The sequence below is a fragment of the Euprymna scolopes genome, chromosome 36, assembly GCF_053919585.1.
Source record: "Euprymna scolopes isolate OS-2025 chromosome 36, ASM5391958v1, whole genome shotgun sequence".
Classification (NCBI taxonomy): Eukaryota; Metazoa; Mollusca; class Cephalopoda; order Sepiida; family Sepiolidae; genus Euprymna; species Euprymna scolopes.
This window is the reverse complement of record NC_136517.1, coordinates 35249586-35266545: the sequence shown is the minus strand read 5'-3', so window position 1 is coordinate 35266545 and position 16960 is coordinate 35249586. Positions and strand designations below refer to the sequence as shown.

Genomic DNA, 16960 nt, shown 5'->3' with positions numbered 1-16960 from the left:
ATTTGCAAAAAAAGAACATCTAATAGCAATTTTTTTTGACATGCAAAAGGCGTATGACACCGCTTGGAAATACGGAATCCAAAAAGACCTGTATGAACTAGGACTTAGGGGTAGAATGCCAGAAATTATCAGAAATTTCTTAACAAATAGAAACTTCCAAGTACGGATGGACAACACTTATTCAGTCCAAAAAGATCAAGAAATGGGGGTCCCCCAAGGCAGTATCCTGTCTGTCACCCTCTTCAACATTAAAATAAACAATATCATAAAAAACATAGACCCAGGAATTGAAAACGCCCTATACGTGGACGACCTACTTATATACTACCAATCTAAATATATACAAACAGCCGAACGCAAACTACAACTCTGTCTGAATAAAATAAACAAATGGGCCATAGAAAATGGATTTACATTCTCAGAGGAAAAAACTAAATGCATCCACTTTTGCAAATTACGAAAATTCCACCACGACCCCAACCTGAAACTGGATAACAAGAACATCCCACTCACCGACCAACATAAATATTTAGGTATTATATTCGATAAAAAATTGAACTTTATACCGCATATAAAATATTTAAAAGCAAAATGCCAAAAGACAATGCAATTGATCAAAGTCCTAGCACACACCGATTGGGGTGCAGACAAAGTCACATTATTGAAATTATACCAAACTCTAATCAGATCTAAAATGGACTATGGATGCTTCATCTATGGAGCAGCAAGGAAGTCCTACATAAAAGAACTAAATACAATCCATCATCAAGGATTAAGATTAGCCTTGGGAGCATTTAGAACCTCTCCAGTAGAAAGCCTCTATATAGAGGCCCACGAGCCTCCACTGATTCTAAGACGACAGAAGTTAGCGCTACAATATTACCTAAAGCTGGTATCAAGTCCAACAAATCCTGCATATCAATGTACCCTTCACCCACAATACACACATCTCTTCAACAAGAAAGAAAATATCAAGCCCTACAGCCTCCGGATAAAAAACCTTCTCACAGAAGCCCAAATGGACATTACAAAAATACATAAATATAACAAATCAAAAACTCCACCCTGGATGATCAAACAACCACACATAATATTAAAATTAAATAAATATCCCAAAACGAAAACCCACCCATCAACCTTCCATGAAGAACTACTTATCATCCAGAATACATACAAAGAATATACACAAATTTACACTGACGGATCAAAAGATGGAGATAAAGTAGGATGCGCAGCCATCCACAAAAAAATAAAACTAAAGAAAAGGCTCCCAAACGAATCTTCTATTTTCAGCGCAGAAGCAACAGCCATAGATTCGGCACTGAATATAATAACCAATGATGACCATCAAAAATATATCATATTTACTGACTCACTTTCAATACTCATATCTCTAAAAGAAAAAAAAATGACAAACCCACTTATTACAAAATTGCTAAACAAAATAGATGCCATAACCATGAAAAAAAACATTATCTTTTGCTGGATACCAAGCCATATCGGCATATACATGAATGAACAAGCAGATAAGGCAGCAAAGGAAACTCTGCAACAAAACCACATAAGTGGAAAAATCCCCTATACAGACCTAAAGACTAAAATAAACACATTTTTGAAGAGAAAATGGCAAGAAAACTGGAGCTCATGCACCAAAAACAAACTATTCCAAATAACACCAAATATTGGAACGAGAAACACCAAAAAGTTAACAAGAAAGGAAGAGGTAGTAATGACCAGACTGCGAATAGGTCACACTCACATCACCCACTCACATCTACTAAAAGGGGAGGAGACACCAAACTGTATAACGTGTCAAGAACCCTACACAATACACCATATACTGACAAACTGCATTGACCTTGAACAAATCCGAACAAAGTATTACCAAGAAAAAAATCTGAAAACAATATTAAACAAGATTGATCCCCAAAAAATTATCAATTTTCTGAAAGAAACTAAAATATACTCAAAAATATAAGGAAAGACCCCCCCCCCCCAAAAAAAAAACCTTAAGAAGAACAAACCAATATTTAACACAACATAACGAACCTTTCGGCATTAAATGACCCCAAAGTGGTTGATATGCCGTAAAACAGAACAAACAAACAAACAAACTCTCTGGCCTCTTTTCTCTTTGTCTCTCTCTCTCTCTCTCTCTCTCTCTCTCTCTGGCTTCTTTTCTCTTTCTCTCTCTCTCTCTCTCTCTCTGGCTTCTTTTCTCTTTCTCTCTCTCTCTCTCTCTCTCTCTGGCTTCTTTTCTCTTTCTCTCTCTCTCTCTCTCAGGCTTCTTTTCTCTTTCTCTCTCTCTCTCTCTCTCTGGCTTCTTTTCTCTTTCTCTCTCTCTCTCTCAGGCTTCTTTTCTCTTTCTCTCTCTCTCTCTCTCTCTCTCTGGCTTCTTTTCTCTTTCTCTCTCTCTCTCTCTTTGGCTTCTTTTCTCTTTCTCTCTCTCTCTTTGGCTTCTTTTCTCTTTCTCTCTCTCTTTCTGGCTTCTTTTCTCTTTCTCTCTCTCTATGGCTTCTTTTCTCTTTCTCTCTCTCTCTCTCTCTGGCTTCTTTTCTCTTTCTCTCTCTCTCTCTCTCTGGCTTCTTTTCTCTTTCTCTCTCTCTCTCTCTTTCTCTCTTTCTCTCTCTCTGGCTTCTTTCTCTCTCTCTCTTTCTTCTTTTCTCTTTCTCTCTCTCTCTCTGGCTTCTTTTCTCTCTCTCTTTCTGGCTTCTTTTCTCTCTCTCTTTCTGGCTTCTTTTCTCTTTATCTCTCTGGCTTTTTTTCTCTTTCTCTCTCTGGCTTTTTTTCTCTTTCTCTCTCTGGCTTCTTTTCTCTCTCTCTCTCTCTCTCTCTCTCTCTCTCTGGCTTCTTTTCTCTCTCTCTTTCTGGCTTCTTTTCTCTCTCTCTCTGGCTTCTTTTCTCTCTGTCTCTGGCTTCTTTTCTCTCTGTCTCTGGCTTCTTTTCTCTTTCTCTCTGGCTTCTTTTCTCTTTCTCTCTGGCTTCTTTTCTCTTTCTCTCTGGCTTCTTTTCTCTTTCTCTCTGGCTTCTTTTCTCTTTCTCTCTCTCTCTCTCTCTCTGCCCCCCCCCCCGTCTCTCTCTCTGGCTTCTCCCTCTTTCTCTCTCTTTCTCTCTGGCTTCCCCCCTCTTCCTCTCTCTCTCTGTGGCTCCCCCCTGTCACTCTCTCTCTGTGGCTCCCCTCTCTCTCTCTTTCTCTCGCCCCCCTCTCCCCCTCTCTCTGTCTCTCTCTCTCGCTTCCTCTCTTTTTCGTGTTTTTATTACCAACGAAATAGTCACTTAATAATTAATTTATTTACATATGTCACAGATTTGGTTTCTTTGTTACCAGATTTGTTTTGCTTCATTTGCATAAAACAATTTAACCCAACTTTATTGCAATTCTGATGTTTATTTTTTTTTGTTTTCAAGCCAAATTAGCTGTCACTTTTGCGATTTTTTTTTTAATGATTTTACAGTTTTCATCATAAAGATTTCTGAACTCGAAAAAAAAGTGATTTTTATAATTGATACTATATTGAGGAAATGTCACATTTTGGCACGATTATAACTTTCATTACTGTTATAGAGAAAATACAGCCACACCCTTTCTTTATATACTGGTGCGATCAAATCAGGTTGTTTGAGGATATCCTGCTTCCTGACTTTAATGCACCAAATGATGATATTTTTTTTTTCCTTTCCTTTTGCAGAACTCAATCATGTTCAGCAAATCCAAAAGCAAAATCAATTTTTTCTCTAAATTACCAGATTCTGTATTAAATAAGCTGAAACAAAACAATCAAGACCATGAATAAATATTTGAAGAAATAAAAAAAAAATAAAAAAAACTTGAAGCATGAAAACTTTTTTTTCCAAAATTACTGGATTTGGTATTAAATGACTAAGAAAAGGATTGATGTGCCGTAAAAACAAAACCAAACAAATCCAAACCTTTCCTTATATAATGAACTATTCTGAATAGCTTATAAATGAGGATGATGTTAGCCTTAAGGAGTTCGATATTAGTACGAGTACAATTGGGCTGTTCCCCCGTATACATTATAGACGAGTTATCCAACTTGCAACTAACTATTGTATTGTTTATTTACATTAATAAAAACGTTTATATTTGTATGAGGAACGTTCCAAGAGTAATGCCTCCTATTTTTTTTTTATCTTGCTCAAATGGATCAGAGAAGATTGCAAATTGCATTGTTATGATGACTGTGCTTATGCATTCATGACTTGAAAGTTTCATCTTTCTGTTGCAGAATATTGACGATGTGGGACTCTTAAGAAAGCAACCCCTGTCATGGGCGGGAGTCAGAAACAGATGTCATTGAATTTCTGGCAAAAGTTCATTGAGAATACTGGTGGCTATGTAGAAAAAATAGATACTGGAGCACACAAGTCGCTCGTTTTAATGGCACCACTCCCATCTTCGTAACACTTTACTTTTTTGATTTAAAAAAAAAAAAAAAAAAATAGGAAGCTTTACTTCTGGAACTACCCTCATATGCTGGCCATTCGATTTATTAAATAAATTTAAATTTAACATCTAAATGTGATTTCTGAGGACGTCTTTTGATAATAAAAATGAAATATTAATATCAAAAGCACCATATGATTTTTTTTTGTTTGATTGTTTTATTAGTATTTTTTTTTTGTTTTAGTGGTATTTTTTTGTTTTATTGGTATGTTTTTGTTTTATTGGTATGATTTTTTGTTTTATTATGTTTTTTTTTGTTTTATTTGTATGTTTTTTTTTGTTTTATTTTTTTAACATTGGTTTTAGCATGCACATTTTTCTCATCGTTTTTGCTATTTCTGAGGAAGTCTCTATTTTTTAGAACAGCCTCGTGTGTTATGGTGTTTGGATTTGGTGTTAAATGGGACTCTTTGTTCCGGGGTTGGAATCATGTGACTGGTGGAATAGTTATTTCTACACTGATGATTCCAAAAGGATGAAATGTATATATCTTTAGATAATAAATAAATATATTATTAGGGATGGGACGATTCCGATACAATTACCAATTTCGATTCTTTATAAATCTCTAAATATCTAACTATAGAATTTTTATTTATTTATTTTTTTTTCAGATTACCGTAGAAACAAATGTTAAATGGGCAGATATTTTCTCGAACGTAAAAACACCCATGTATATAGGGAGTGGGGATCTATAGATTTTAGTTTTACTGGTAGTTCAAGATCAATGAATATTTTTATTATTACTGCCAACAGTGGAAGATTTTGTTTTAAACAAAATCAAACAAAAAAGATGTTTAAAAGAATCGTTTTTGGCATCGGAAAATAGGTACACATTTTTCCAATTCTTATGCCCCCCCCCCAACAGTTCTGATTCCCAGTTCCAATTCTGATTAATCGTCGCAACACTAATATATATGTTAATTTCAAGGTTCTGAGGGGATGAAGGGTTTATGAAGCATAAAAACGATGTTTCGTATATTTAATATTTTATCATTTGATATTTCAAGCGGCCCTCCACTCTTGATAACAAAATGTAGCGAAATAAGAATGAAAGACGTTTTTTCTTTCACTCTAGTCTGGTGGAATATCTCTCTTCGTGCTCTTACTTGACGTAACATCACTTTCAGAAGTTGCACCATGCCCCCCCCCGCCCTCGCAAAACTTTCACAAAAAACACTCATCTAGCCAAAACCACAAATCAATAATTTCCCACACTAATTATCTGTGCCTAAACCTAAATGTAGATTCCATGAACAAAGCTTCTTTCTTAGAACTGCACGCCTGTGGAACTCTCTTCCGATTGCCTGCTTTCCAGCTTACAATCTGAGTGTCTTCAAGTCCAACGTAAACAAGTTCTTGATGAACCGTCCCCCTAAGTAATCCAATTTACAAAATTCTCACTACTTATGTTTACTACACTATAATCACATTGACTAATGTATACCCCTTAACCCTTATCCTCGAGTGGCCTCCGGGCCTTCATAAGTGGTGATTCCTGTGTTTAAAAAAAAAAAACTGTTGTAGGTTGGCTACAGTGGACTTCGAACACTATATTGTTTTGAATATTTAGTTAACTTCTAGGGAAAAGTATCCTCATGCCAGGCTGTTCTGACAAATCCTCGTACAGAGAGACCTTAGACACTCGAGGATAGTGTCTAGTAGGCATCCAATTTTTCTCCATTTTTATCTACATCATAATCGCCTTGACACACCAGTTGCCACTGGATCACTGAAGTTAAGCAATGTTGAACCTGGTCAGTACTAAATGGGTGACCATTTGGGACTTTCAGGTTGTATGTGCTCTCCGTTGTTTCCGGTCGTCCTGGTCTTCTCCTTGCCACTGGACTCAGTGCCGATTCAGGAGAGGTGTGGTTGGGGATTGCACAACCCTTGCCTCACAATTACACGCGCAGCTGCCCCTACAGGGGGTATCCTTTGTCTTTCGAGACTAAACGGAGGCATCGGCATCCATCGGATATACGTATGTGTGTGTTTCTACCGTCTTATTGAACACGATTCTCATTTCTTGTTGATACTTGTTTTGATTTTCTTAACTGGTTAAACCAGCTTCTGTACTATTTCTCCAATTGTGTGTGCATGTTCCTTTTTAGACAAGAAAACAATGTCTCCTCAACATGCTGAAATAATATTAAGCTGTTTCTTCTCCCCCCCCCGTTTTCTTTATTGAATTTAGACGGAAACAAAAAAGTATTTTTTTCCTTATGTTGAAGGAGTTATCTTGGTTCTTTTTTTTTAAGACCCTCTTTTAATGCCCTTTGCTCTATGTTATGTCTTTTGTTGTCGTTCCTGGCGATAATGACTTCGTAGTTAATTACATGAACTGGAAATCAATTTTATACTAACTGAATAGCAGAGAAAAAGAGGGGGAGACCCCCCACCCACCCCCCAAAAAAACACACGCACACATACGGTATCCGATCCATTTTTAGGGTTCATTCATTACATTTGCTTTAAAAACGAAAATACCATTTCAAACTGAAGTGTGACAGATAAACAGACCCTGTTAGAGAAAATGTATGTACGTATTGAAAAATGCTATTTCAAGCTGAATAAAAGATTGTTTTCGAACTTAATTGTGACAGACCAAAGAAAATGCAATTTCAGTGACAGTGACCAACGGATGGACAGGGCCTCTTACAGAAATGTGTGGACGCAGATTTCTTTTAATCTTGCTCTACCAAAACAAAAATTCTTTCTTTTGATGAGTGAATTTCCTTTTGTGATGATTTGAGATGTGGATGTTGTATTTAAAGAATTTGGATGCTTTTCATGGGAAATATTATAATCCAATCGGAGGCTAATTAAGTGTTTTCCCATAATGCCTTATTAAACAAACGAATTTTGAAGAGGTAAAAAAATCGAGAAAGTGAAAGAAAGAAACGCATCTAAATTTTGTAAATTTCTCTATAATTAGAAACAGAAATGAACGGAGACTTCTGACTACATTACACACGTTTGAGATCCTCGAAAGACAGAACATAAGGTTTGTTTTATTTTAAAACTAGCAGGAAGACCCAGCGTTGCCCAGTCTGGTGTTACTAGATCAGGCTGTCTGAAGATATCAGCTTAACTTAAATGCACCAAACATTGATGGTATTGTTTTTTTCCTTTCCCTGGGCAAAACTCAATCATGCTCTGTAAAGTCGAAAACAAAAACAACAATTTTCCTCTACAAAACAACCAAACTGAACACCATGAATAAATATTTGGAGACATAAAGGAGTTGAAGCATAAAAACTTTTCCAAGTTTACGGATTTGGCGTTAAATAATCCCAAAAATAGTTGATAAAGCAACCAAACCATTTGAAGATATAAAAAATTTAAAGTTATCAAATAGCTGAACTCAAAAAGGGTTGATATGCCATAAAACAAAACGATCAAACCATCATTGTCCAGGATTTAATAAGAAAGCCTATGTGCATTCATCGTTTTTGCAGACTATTATCCTCATCTTCATAGTTGTTTCACCATGTTTCGGCCAACTCATCCTCTGGCCTTCTTCAGGTGATTAATTGCAATGGTGTAGGAATGCTGAGTCTTGTAACTGTATCCCCAGTAATTACTGCCTTCCATAGTTGTCTCACCACGTTTTTATCCAAGTAATCCTCTGACCTGCTTGGGTAAGATTAAAACTGCTATCTTCAGGCAATGCTCACCTGGAACCATAGAGACTCAACACCTCTATCCACTTCGCCACGGGCTCTGAAGGGCGATCAAAGTTGGATTTTATGGTCTTATAAATCCAATTTTGTGTTCTTATCTGGTCTTCTATTGTAAGGTCCGTACCAAATAGTATTATTTTTTTTTATTTGTTTTTATATTTTTGGAATTCTTTTAGAGGAGGCTTCATAATTTGTGTATTCATCCTCATCTTCATAGTAGTTCGGAAATTCTTTGCAAAAAGAATGAATGCACAAATTATGTAGCCTCATCTCAAAGAATTCCAAAAATATAAAAATAAGAAATAAGAAAGCTTACCACATTTTTGCATCTGGCTTATGACAGCATATTACTTTTTATTTAATTTTGTCCATGGCACTCAAAGATGTATTCTGCAAGGATTCTGTGGGAGAGAATGTAAGTAAAGGGGGTCGGGCGCATTATTTGCAATACATTTTGTTATATTTAGAATTTTTAACCCTAACTTCAAATTACATATTTTCCTGGAATCTGAGGACTCCTGTGCAATCTGCTCCCAACCCTGAACTCTCTTAATATTTTTATTCATTTTTTGATTTCCCTAATATTCAAGTTATGAATAAAATAAGACCTGGCCAGAGATAGGTTACTTGGAAGTCAATTTCTTTAATGCTATTTAAACATACCAGCATGTAAAACATTAAACCGAAGATGACGATGGTGATGAGGAATTTATTTGGAAAAACTTTGCTCTAATCCTGCAGGTCCTGGATATGACCTTAAACTATATTCAGTGGCGAGGCCCCAGCTTGCGGGCTTTGAGGGAGTGTGGAGCTACCTTTAATTGCCATTGCTCCCAGGTCCACTCTGACCCGGAGTGGTAGTACCTGTTAGGGTCCCAACTATGGGTTAAATAGAATCTGACTTAAAAAAAATATACTCCATTAAAAATCGTTCCTCAAAATAACTAGATTCGGCATGAAATAACCTGAAAAAGGTTGATATGCCGTAAAACAAAAACAACCAACCAACCAACTATGGGTTAAATAGAATCCGACTTGAAAACAACAAATATATTCTATTAAAAAATTTTCTTCAAAATCTTTGGATTCGGCATTAAATAACCTGAAAAGGGTTGATATGCCGTAAAACAACCAACCAACCCACCAACCAATCCTGCAGATAGATTTTTTTTGAAACTTTCATACATTTTAAATACAATAATTCTATTTCAACAAATGTTTGGTCGCCCAGAATGTGGTTTGTCTGTGATGTTATCTGTTTCTTAAATTTCGTAATGGCCTCCACTCGAAAGTAGATTGGAATTCTTCTCGAATGATGTACATTAACTAATCTGTTATCTTTCGATATGACCATTCTTCAGCTCAACTGTGAAATATCAGCAATATCAGCTCGAATCCTTTTCCTTTTCTTTTTTTTTTACAAAACCAGGTTTTTAATCTGTGGAAGTTAGGGACTAGTGATGGGACGATTCCAATACAATTACAAATTCTTCTCTAACTTTCTGATTCCGATATAATTACTAACTCCGATTCATTTTAAATTTCTAAACATAGTTGCTTTTAATGGAGTGGGGGGGGGGTCAGATTACTGCAAAAACCTATGTAACATGTACATAAATTTTTGTAAACATAACAATTGGTGAAGTGATCTGTAGATTTTACTTGCACTGGTAGTTTAAAATCAAATATTTATTATTTCATCATTAATATGAGACATGGAAAATTAAATTTTAAACAAAAACAAACAAATACAAAACAATAAAATTAATCGTTTTTTGACATCGAAAAATAGATACAAATTTCTCCAATTGTAATTTGAGATACCCCAAAAAGAAATCTTCTGCTCCGTATGAGATATGAAACGTGAACAGAATTATTCTTGGTTGATTTTGTATTATAGTACGGCACATTCACGTTGACACATCATTTCTCACCAAATCATTGAAATTAAGCAACATTGAACCTGGACAGTACCAGATGGGTGACCATTTGGAAAGACTAGGCGCTATATGTACCTTCTGGGAAGGTTGGGTGTGAGGCTAGCGCCCTCATCCTGAAAAAAGAAATCCTCGCTACAAAAGCATCTACAAAGTTGTGGATGGCCTATGCCCCTCCCCCCAGAGGCTCAAGGCTGTGTGTGTGTAATTCTGTATTATATCAGTCACCTGCTTACCATGATTTACGTTATCCTGATCGGAGAGCTAAAGTGGTTTCTCAACCTTGCCCAAGAGTCTCCCACAGAAGGCAGGAGCTGCCTTACTTTTTCTTTTGACAGTAGTGCTGTCCTACCACACTATACAGCACCTAGTATTCTGAAATGGTCACCCATCTGGTACTGGCTAGGCTCATCGTTGCTTAACTTCGGTGCGTTAACATGATTATGTTGCATATTTCATATGTAAAACACATAAAAACATCAATCCAATTTCACATGAGAATTATTCCTTCCTTTTTAACTGCTATATCAATCATTTAAGAAAATTTCTATCACTTCCAGTAAAAACTGGTGCTTCCATATCAGGCTGTCTGAAGATATTGGCTTCCTGAGAAGAGGGTCCTGGATATGATCTTAAACTATATCCGATGGTGAGGCCCCAGCTTGCAGACTCTAGGGAGTGTGGAGCCACCCTTTAATTGCCATTGCTCCCAGGTCCACTCTGACCTGGAGTGGTAGTACCTGTTAGGGTCCCAACTATGGGTTAAATAGAAACTGACTTGAAAAAAAAAACAAAAAACAAATATATTCTATTAAAAAACTTTTCTTCAAAATCACTGAATTCGGCATTAAATAACCTGAAAAGGGTTGATATGCCGTAAAACAAAAACAACCAACCAACCAACCAACCTATCCTAAGAAGAAATGCACCTAACATTGATGGTTTTCGTTTTTCTACCTCCTTTTCCAAAACTTATATTCTGCAAAACCAAAAACAGAAACAATAACCCACCTTTCCCAATTTTCCTTCTTCCCATTTCCCCTTTCTCTTTCTATCCCCCCCAGCTTCTGGACTGGTTCCTAACTTAAAATATGCCAAACATCAATTCTGTAACCCTGTTCCATCTCCCATTGCAAAACTCATTCATGTTCTGCAAGGCAGGGAACAAAAACAATAAAATCCACTATAAAACAACCAAACCAAACATTACAAACTAGCGATTGAGGATACAAAGAGCTTGAAGACTAAAAACCTTCTTCAAAATAACTGGATGCAACATGAATACTATTTTCAAAATAACTAGATTCGGCATTAAATAACCCCCCCCCCCGAAAAGGGTTGATATGCCGTAAAACAACCAAATCAAACTCAAGTAAAAAACACCAGTCGTGCAATTGCCAAGCCTATTATAGGGATGACCTTGGTGGAGGGTAGAAAAAAAAAATCAATTAAAAATATTTGATCAAATGAAAAATGTCCTTTTTGTCCAGACTTCATGGACACTCTGTAGGTTAGACTTTTTGCTTTGTTTTTCTTTTTTCTTTTGCTCAATGCATTTCCATTGGCACTAACCATTCTGGTTTGGTCCAGAATTATCAGAAGGTTACTATGGCAAAAGATCACGATACCGTGAGGCAGCTTCCCAGCTGTCTACAACATGGTCATTTACAAGTTCTTGTTGAATCATCCTCGTATAATTAAACCCTACCAGTTCCACCATTACTGATCATGGTGTTGTCTCACTGTCGACTGAACACTCATTAACCCTTATCCTAGAGTAGCCTTGGAACCTTGATAAATGGTGATCCCCAAATAAAGCTATTCAAAGAAGGCCACAAAGTAAACATAGCAATCCAAAACATCTAACATATAAAACTATGTTGTTGGATGTTCAAAATCAGACCCAAATAGCATTTAAACTTAAAAATCAAACTTTATTTCTGATTAAAAAAATTTTTTTTTTATTGTTGTGCAATGTTATTGGCAATATACCTACATACTCTGTTACAATTTATCTATAAAATGACTTATTACCAGTCTTCTGGAACAGACTATGAAACATTTTTAAATAATCACCTAAAAATAAAAATCAGCAACAAGGATAGCTTCATATTTTTAATTGAAGTATCTAATGAGTTGTCGTCTTTTATTACTAAAATTTTATTTCACTTACACTTTAAAAAAAAATTGTTTCAATTAGTTTCAAGAGATCAAGGGAGCTAACTCCTCCTGGATCTAACACTTGATTTCATTAATTTTGAATTCGTATCTGGAGGCTCTTTTAAGGATAGACGCTGTTCACTTTATGGCTGTATTTCTTTACAGCTTGGTCTTCCAGTGATTGTTTTCAAATATTGAAGATTTTATTTTCATTAAACCAGTTGCCCCTATCACAACCGGTGTAATATTTGTCTTTCAGGCGCCATGCCGTTTTTAAATCATTCTTTAGGTCCTAATAATGTTATCTTTCCCCATTCATTGTCATTTAGAACGGTGGCAGTTCTCTCGGGCTTGTTCCATATGACAATACCTGACTTGATGGCCTTGAAAAAATTTAAAAATAAATATAAATAAAAAAAAAATTAAAGACTAAAATGACTTAACTGCATTCCGGGCAACAGTTAGTACGGCTAGGGTAAATAATAAAAAGTATACATGTTTATCAAGTCCTAACTTTTTATTTTGTTATTATTTTCAGATGACATAAAGTTGACCTTACCACCCAGTCCACTGACCTTAAAAAGGCTGGAAAATGAAAGACCAGGTAAGTAATAACAATCTATATTATTGACCTTTTGTAACACATTGCATGTAGAATTCTTTGATATGCACAAATTACCAGCGATGACGAAGACATGTTTAGGTTTACTTTTTATTCTCTTCATAGAAATCGCTTCAGACAAGGCAGAAAGCCACTTGACGTAATGAGCTATAAAAAACAAACAAAAGAACAAATTCAAGTTCAAAAACTGGCCAACAATGGATAGATTCTGATCCAGAAAACAGCAATTCTTCCCTCTTTGTGAAACATCACACATGGAACGTGAGGACTAAAGAACAAAATAAGAGAAGCGAGAATTACAAGACTGGCACCAGTAAACCCAAGATCTACATTTTACTCTCCTTTTTACTTTTGTCAGCCGTCATGCATTTTGTTTATTGTAATCATTATCCAATGAGCCAATTATGTGTCAACAAGAGCACAATTGCAGTAAACCCATGGTCTGCTTTCAAGTCAATATTTTGGGGACATGCAGATTAGCATCCACTTTAGGCATAATACGTCATTATCTGTGAGCAGTAAGTGGGTTGTGTGCACGTCGATGCTGGTGGGCTGTGTGCACGTCACCTTTTGTTGATATTGGCATCAGAAAGTTGATAAGTGGTGACCTCTATGTAAAAAAAACAAAAAAAAAACAACAGACACACATTGATTACATGTGAAAAGTTTATCACTGCTTAATAATATCCAGGAATACTTTGATGATCGTCTCATCAGTAGATGTGATCTTGAATTAGCTTCACACTCACAGCACCTTAACCTTCCAGTTGTTTTATTTATATGATTATCTCATGGGTAATTCCTATCAATGCAATCACTAAACTATTGAGCTGAAGAGGGTCATCACAACCAAAATTAGTACAATGCCAAGAGAGGAGTGGGTCATTCATTGCTGTGTAAGTGTTACATAATAATCATTTGCTTATAGTCATTAAAAATTATCAAGCCAGATCGTCTTGATTTAAAATCACACTTTCTTCATTGTGCATGTGTGCTGTCTCCAAGGACTGAGGCCAATTTTGTAACTGCAATAATGACATATCATAGTTACAACATTATTGGAAGATCTATTAAGAGAACGATTTATGTCAGCCTGATAATCGTATAATAATTCTTTTAAGATATAAAGAAAGGAAAGGAATGAAGTAGCTTCACATGCCAGTAAGCTATTTTGCTTGTTCTGGTCTTTAAAAACATGCTGCAATCATTCTCTGTCCCTCTCCTCCTCTAACCCTGTCCCTCTCCTCCTCCAACCCTGTCCCTCTCCTCCTCCAACCCTGTCCCTCTCCTCCTCCAACCCTGTCCCTCTCCTCCTCCAACCCTGTCTCTCTCCTCCTCCAACCCTGTCTCTCTCCTCCTCTAACCCTGTCACTCTCCTCCACTAACCATGTCCCTCTCCTCCACTAACCCTGTCTCTCTCCTCCACTAACCCTGTCTCTCTCCTCCACTAGCCCTGTCTCTCTCCTCCACTAGCCCTGTCTCTCTCCTCCACTAGCCCTGTCACTCTGTTCAACTAGCCCTGTCACTCTGTTCAACTAGCCCTGTCACTCTCCTCCACTAGCCCTGTCCCTCTCCTCCACTAACCCTGTCCCTCTCCTCCACTAACCCTGTCCCTCCACTAACCCTGTCCCTCCACTAACCCTGTCCCTCCTCTAACCCTGTCCCTCCTCTAACCCTGTCCCTCCTCTAACCCTGTCCCTCCTCTAACCCTGTCCCTCTCCTCCACAAACCCTTCCCTCTCCTCCACAAACCCTTCCCTCTCCTCCTCTTACCCTTCCCTCTCCTCCTCTTACCCTTCCCTCTCCTCCTCTAACCCTGTCCCTCTCCTTCTCTTTAACCCTGTCCCTCTCCTTCTCTTTAACCCTGTCCCTCTCCTTCTCTTTAACCCTGTCCCTCTCCTTCTCTTTAACCCTGTCCCTCTCCTTCTCTTTAACCCTGTCCCTCTCCTTCTCTTTAACCCTGTCCCTCTCCTTCTCTTTAACCCTGTCCCTCTCCTTCTCTTTAACCCTGTCCCTCTCCTTCTCTTTAACCCTGTCCCTCTCCTTCTCTTTAACCCTGTCCCTCTCCTTCTCTTTAACTCTGTCTTTCTCATTTTTTTGTACATCCCTCTCATTTCTTCCTGCATAAATCTCCATGATATTTTTGTTTTTGGCGAGATTTTTCTCTCGCATATGCCATTTTCCAAAAGTCTTGCCAGCTTCTCAATGACTTGGCAGAATTGTTTGCTCAACAAGAAAAAGAGTTAATTCCATTTTAGATTTGCTTCGATCATTGATCGATTGGCTGGTTTCATTTTTCCGCTAGATAAGTTTTTCCCTTCCTTGTGAAGTTTTGATTTCACAATTTTGATTGTTTATGGTGATTGAGGTGGAGGGTGGATTGGATCTTGGGGGAATTGTTCTCTTTCAAATCTTTTAGGAAGAATTCTTGACATTTTGTCTCATCACTTCAATTGTATTCTGCATTCGTCTCTCTCGCTATTGCCACTGATTATAACACTCCATCTTTCTATATTATTTTATCTTATTCGTAATCATTTTCTTTGTTTTCAGCTTTCCATCTGTCTCTCTTCTTTCTTTTACTCTTTCTTTTACTGTCTCTTACTCTCTCTTTCTTTTACTCTCTCTCTTTCTTTTACTCTCTCTCTTTCTTTTACTCTCTCTCTTTCTTTTACTCTCTCTTTCTTTTACTCTCTCTTTCTTTTACTCTCTCTTTCTTTTACTCTCTCTTTCTTTTACTCTCTCTTTCTTTTACTCTCTCTTTCTTTTACTCCCTCTCTCTTTCTTTTACTCCCTCTCTCTTTCTTTTACTCCCTCTCTCTTTCTTTTAACCCCTCTCTTTTTCTTTCACCCCCTCTCTTTTTCTTTCACCCCCTCTCTCTTTCTTTTACCCCCTCTCTCTTTCTTGTACTCCCTCTCTCTTTCTTGTACCCCCTCTCTCTTTCTTGTACTCCCTCTCTCTTTCTTTTACTCCCTCTCTTTTTCTTTTACTCCCTCTCTTTTTCTTTTACTCCCTCTCTTTTTCTTTTACTCCCTCTCTTTTTCTTTTACTCCCTCTCTCTTTCTTTTACCCCTCTCTCTTTCTTTTACCCCCTCTCTCTTTCTATTACTCTTTCTCTTTCTTTTACTCTCTCTCTTTCTCTTACTCTCTCTCTTTTTCTTTCTTTTACTCTCTCTCTTTTTCTTTCTTTTACTCTCTCTCTCTTTCTCTTTCTTTTACTCTCTCTCTCTTTCTCTTTCTTTTACTCTCTCTCTTTCTCTTTCTTTTACTCTCTCTCTGTCTCTTTCTTTTACTCTCTCTCTGTCTCTTTCTTTTACTCTCTCTCTGTCTCTTTCTTTTACTCTCTCTCTGTCTCTTTCTTTTACTCTCTCTCTTTCTCTTTCTTTTACTCTCTCTCTTTCTCTTTCTTTTACTCTCTCTCTCCCTTTCTTTTACTCTCTCTCCCTTTCTTTTACTCTCTCTCCCTTTCTTTTACTCTCTCTCCCTTTCTTTTACTCTCTCTCTCCCTTTCTTTTACTCTCTCTCTCCCTTGCTTTTACTCTCTCTCTCCCTTGCTTTTACTCTCTCTCTCCCTTTCTTTTACTCTCTCTCTCCCTTTCTTTTACTCTCTCTCTCCCTTTCTTTTACTCTCTCTCTCCCTTTCTTTTACTCTCTCTCTCCCTTTCTTTTACTCTCTCTCTCCCTTTCTTTTACTCTCTCTCTCCCTTTCTTTTACTCTCTCTCTCTCCCTTTCTTTTACTCTCTCTCCCTTTCTTTTACTCTCTCTCCCTTTCTTTTACTCTCTCTCCCTTTCCTTTACTCTCTCTCCCTTTCTTTTACTCTCTCTCTCCCTTTCTTTTACTCTCTCTCTCCCTTTCTTTTACTCTCTCTCTCCCTTTCTTTTACTCTCTCTCTCCCTTTCTTTTACTCTCTCTCTCCCTTTCTTTTACTCTCTCTCTCCCTTTCTTTACTCTCTCTCCCTTTCCTTTACTCTCTCTCCCTTTCCTTTACTCTCTCTCCCTTTCCTTTACTCTCTCTCCCTTTCTTTTACTCTCTCTCTCCCTTTCTTTTACTCTCTCTCTCCCTTTCTTTTACTCTCTCTCTCCCT

The 16960-nt window shown here is 37.1% G+C and overlaps 1 protein-coding gene across 4 annotated transcripts in view; it reads left to right on the top strand.

Moving 5' to 3' along the window:
* Positions 1–16960, top strand: part of LOC145260408 (rho family-interacting cell polarization regulator 2-like) — a 589420-nt gene that overhangs the window by 454548 nt on the left and 117912 nt on the right. For all 4 annotated transcript variants that reach the window (XM_080118387.1, XM_080118386.1, XM_080118384.1 and 1 more), the window contains exon 4: positions 12790–12855. The gene's annotated coding sequence lies outside the window, so the exon portion shown is untranslated. The remainder of the gene's footprint in view (positions 1–12789; positions 12856–16960) is intronic.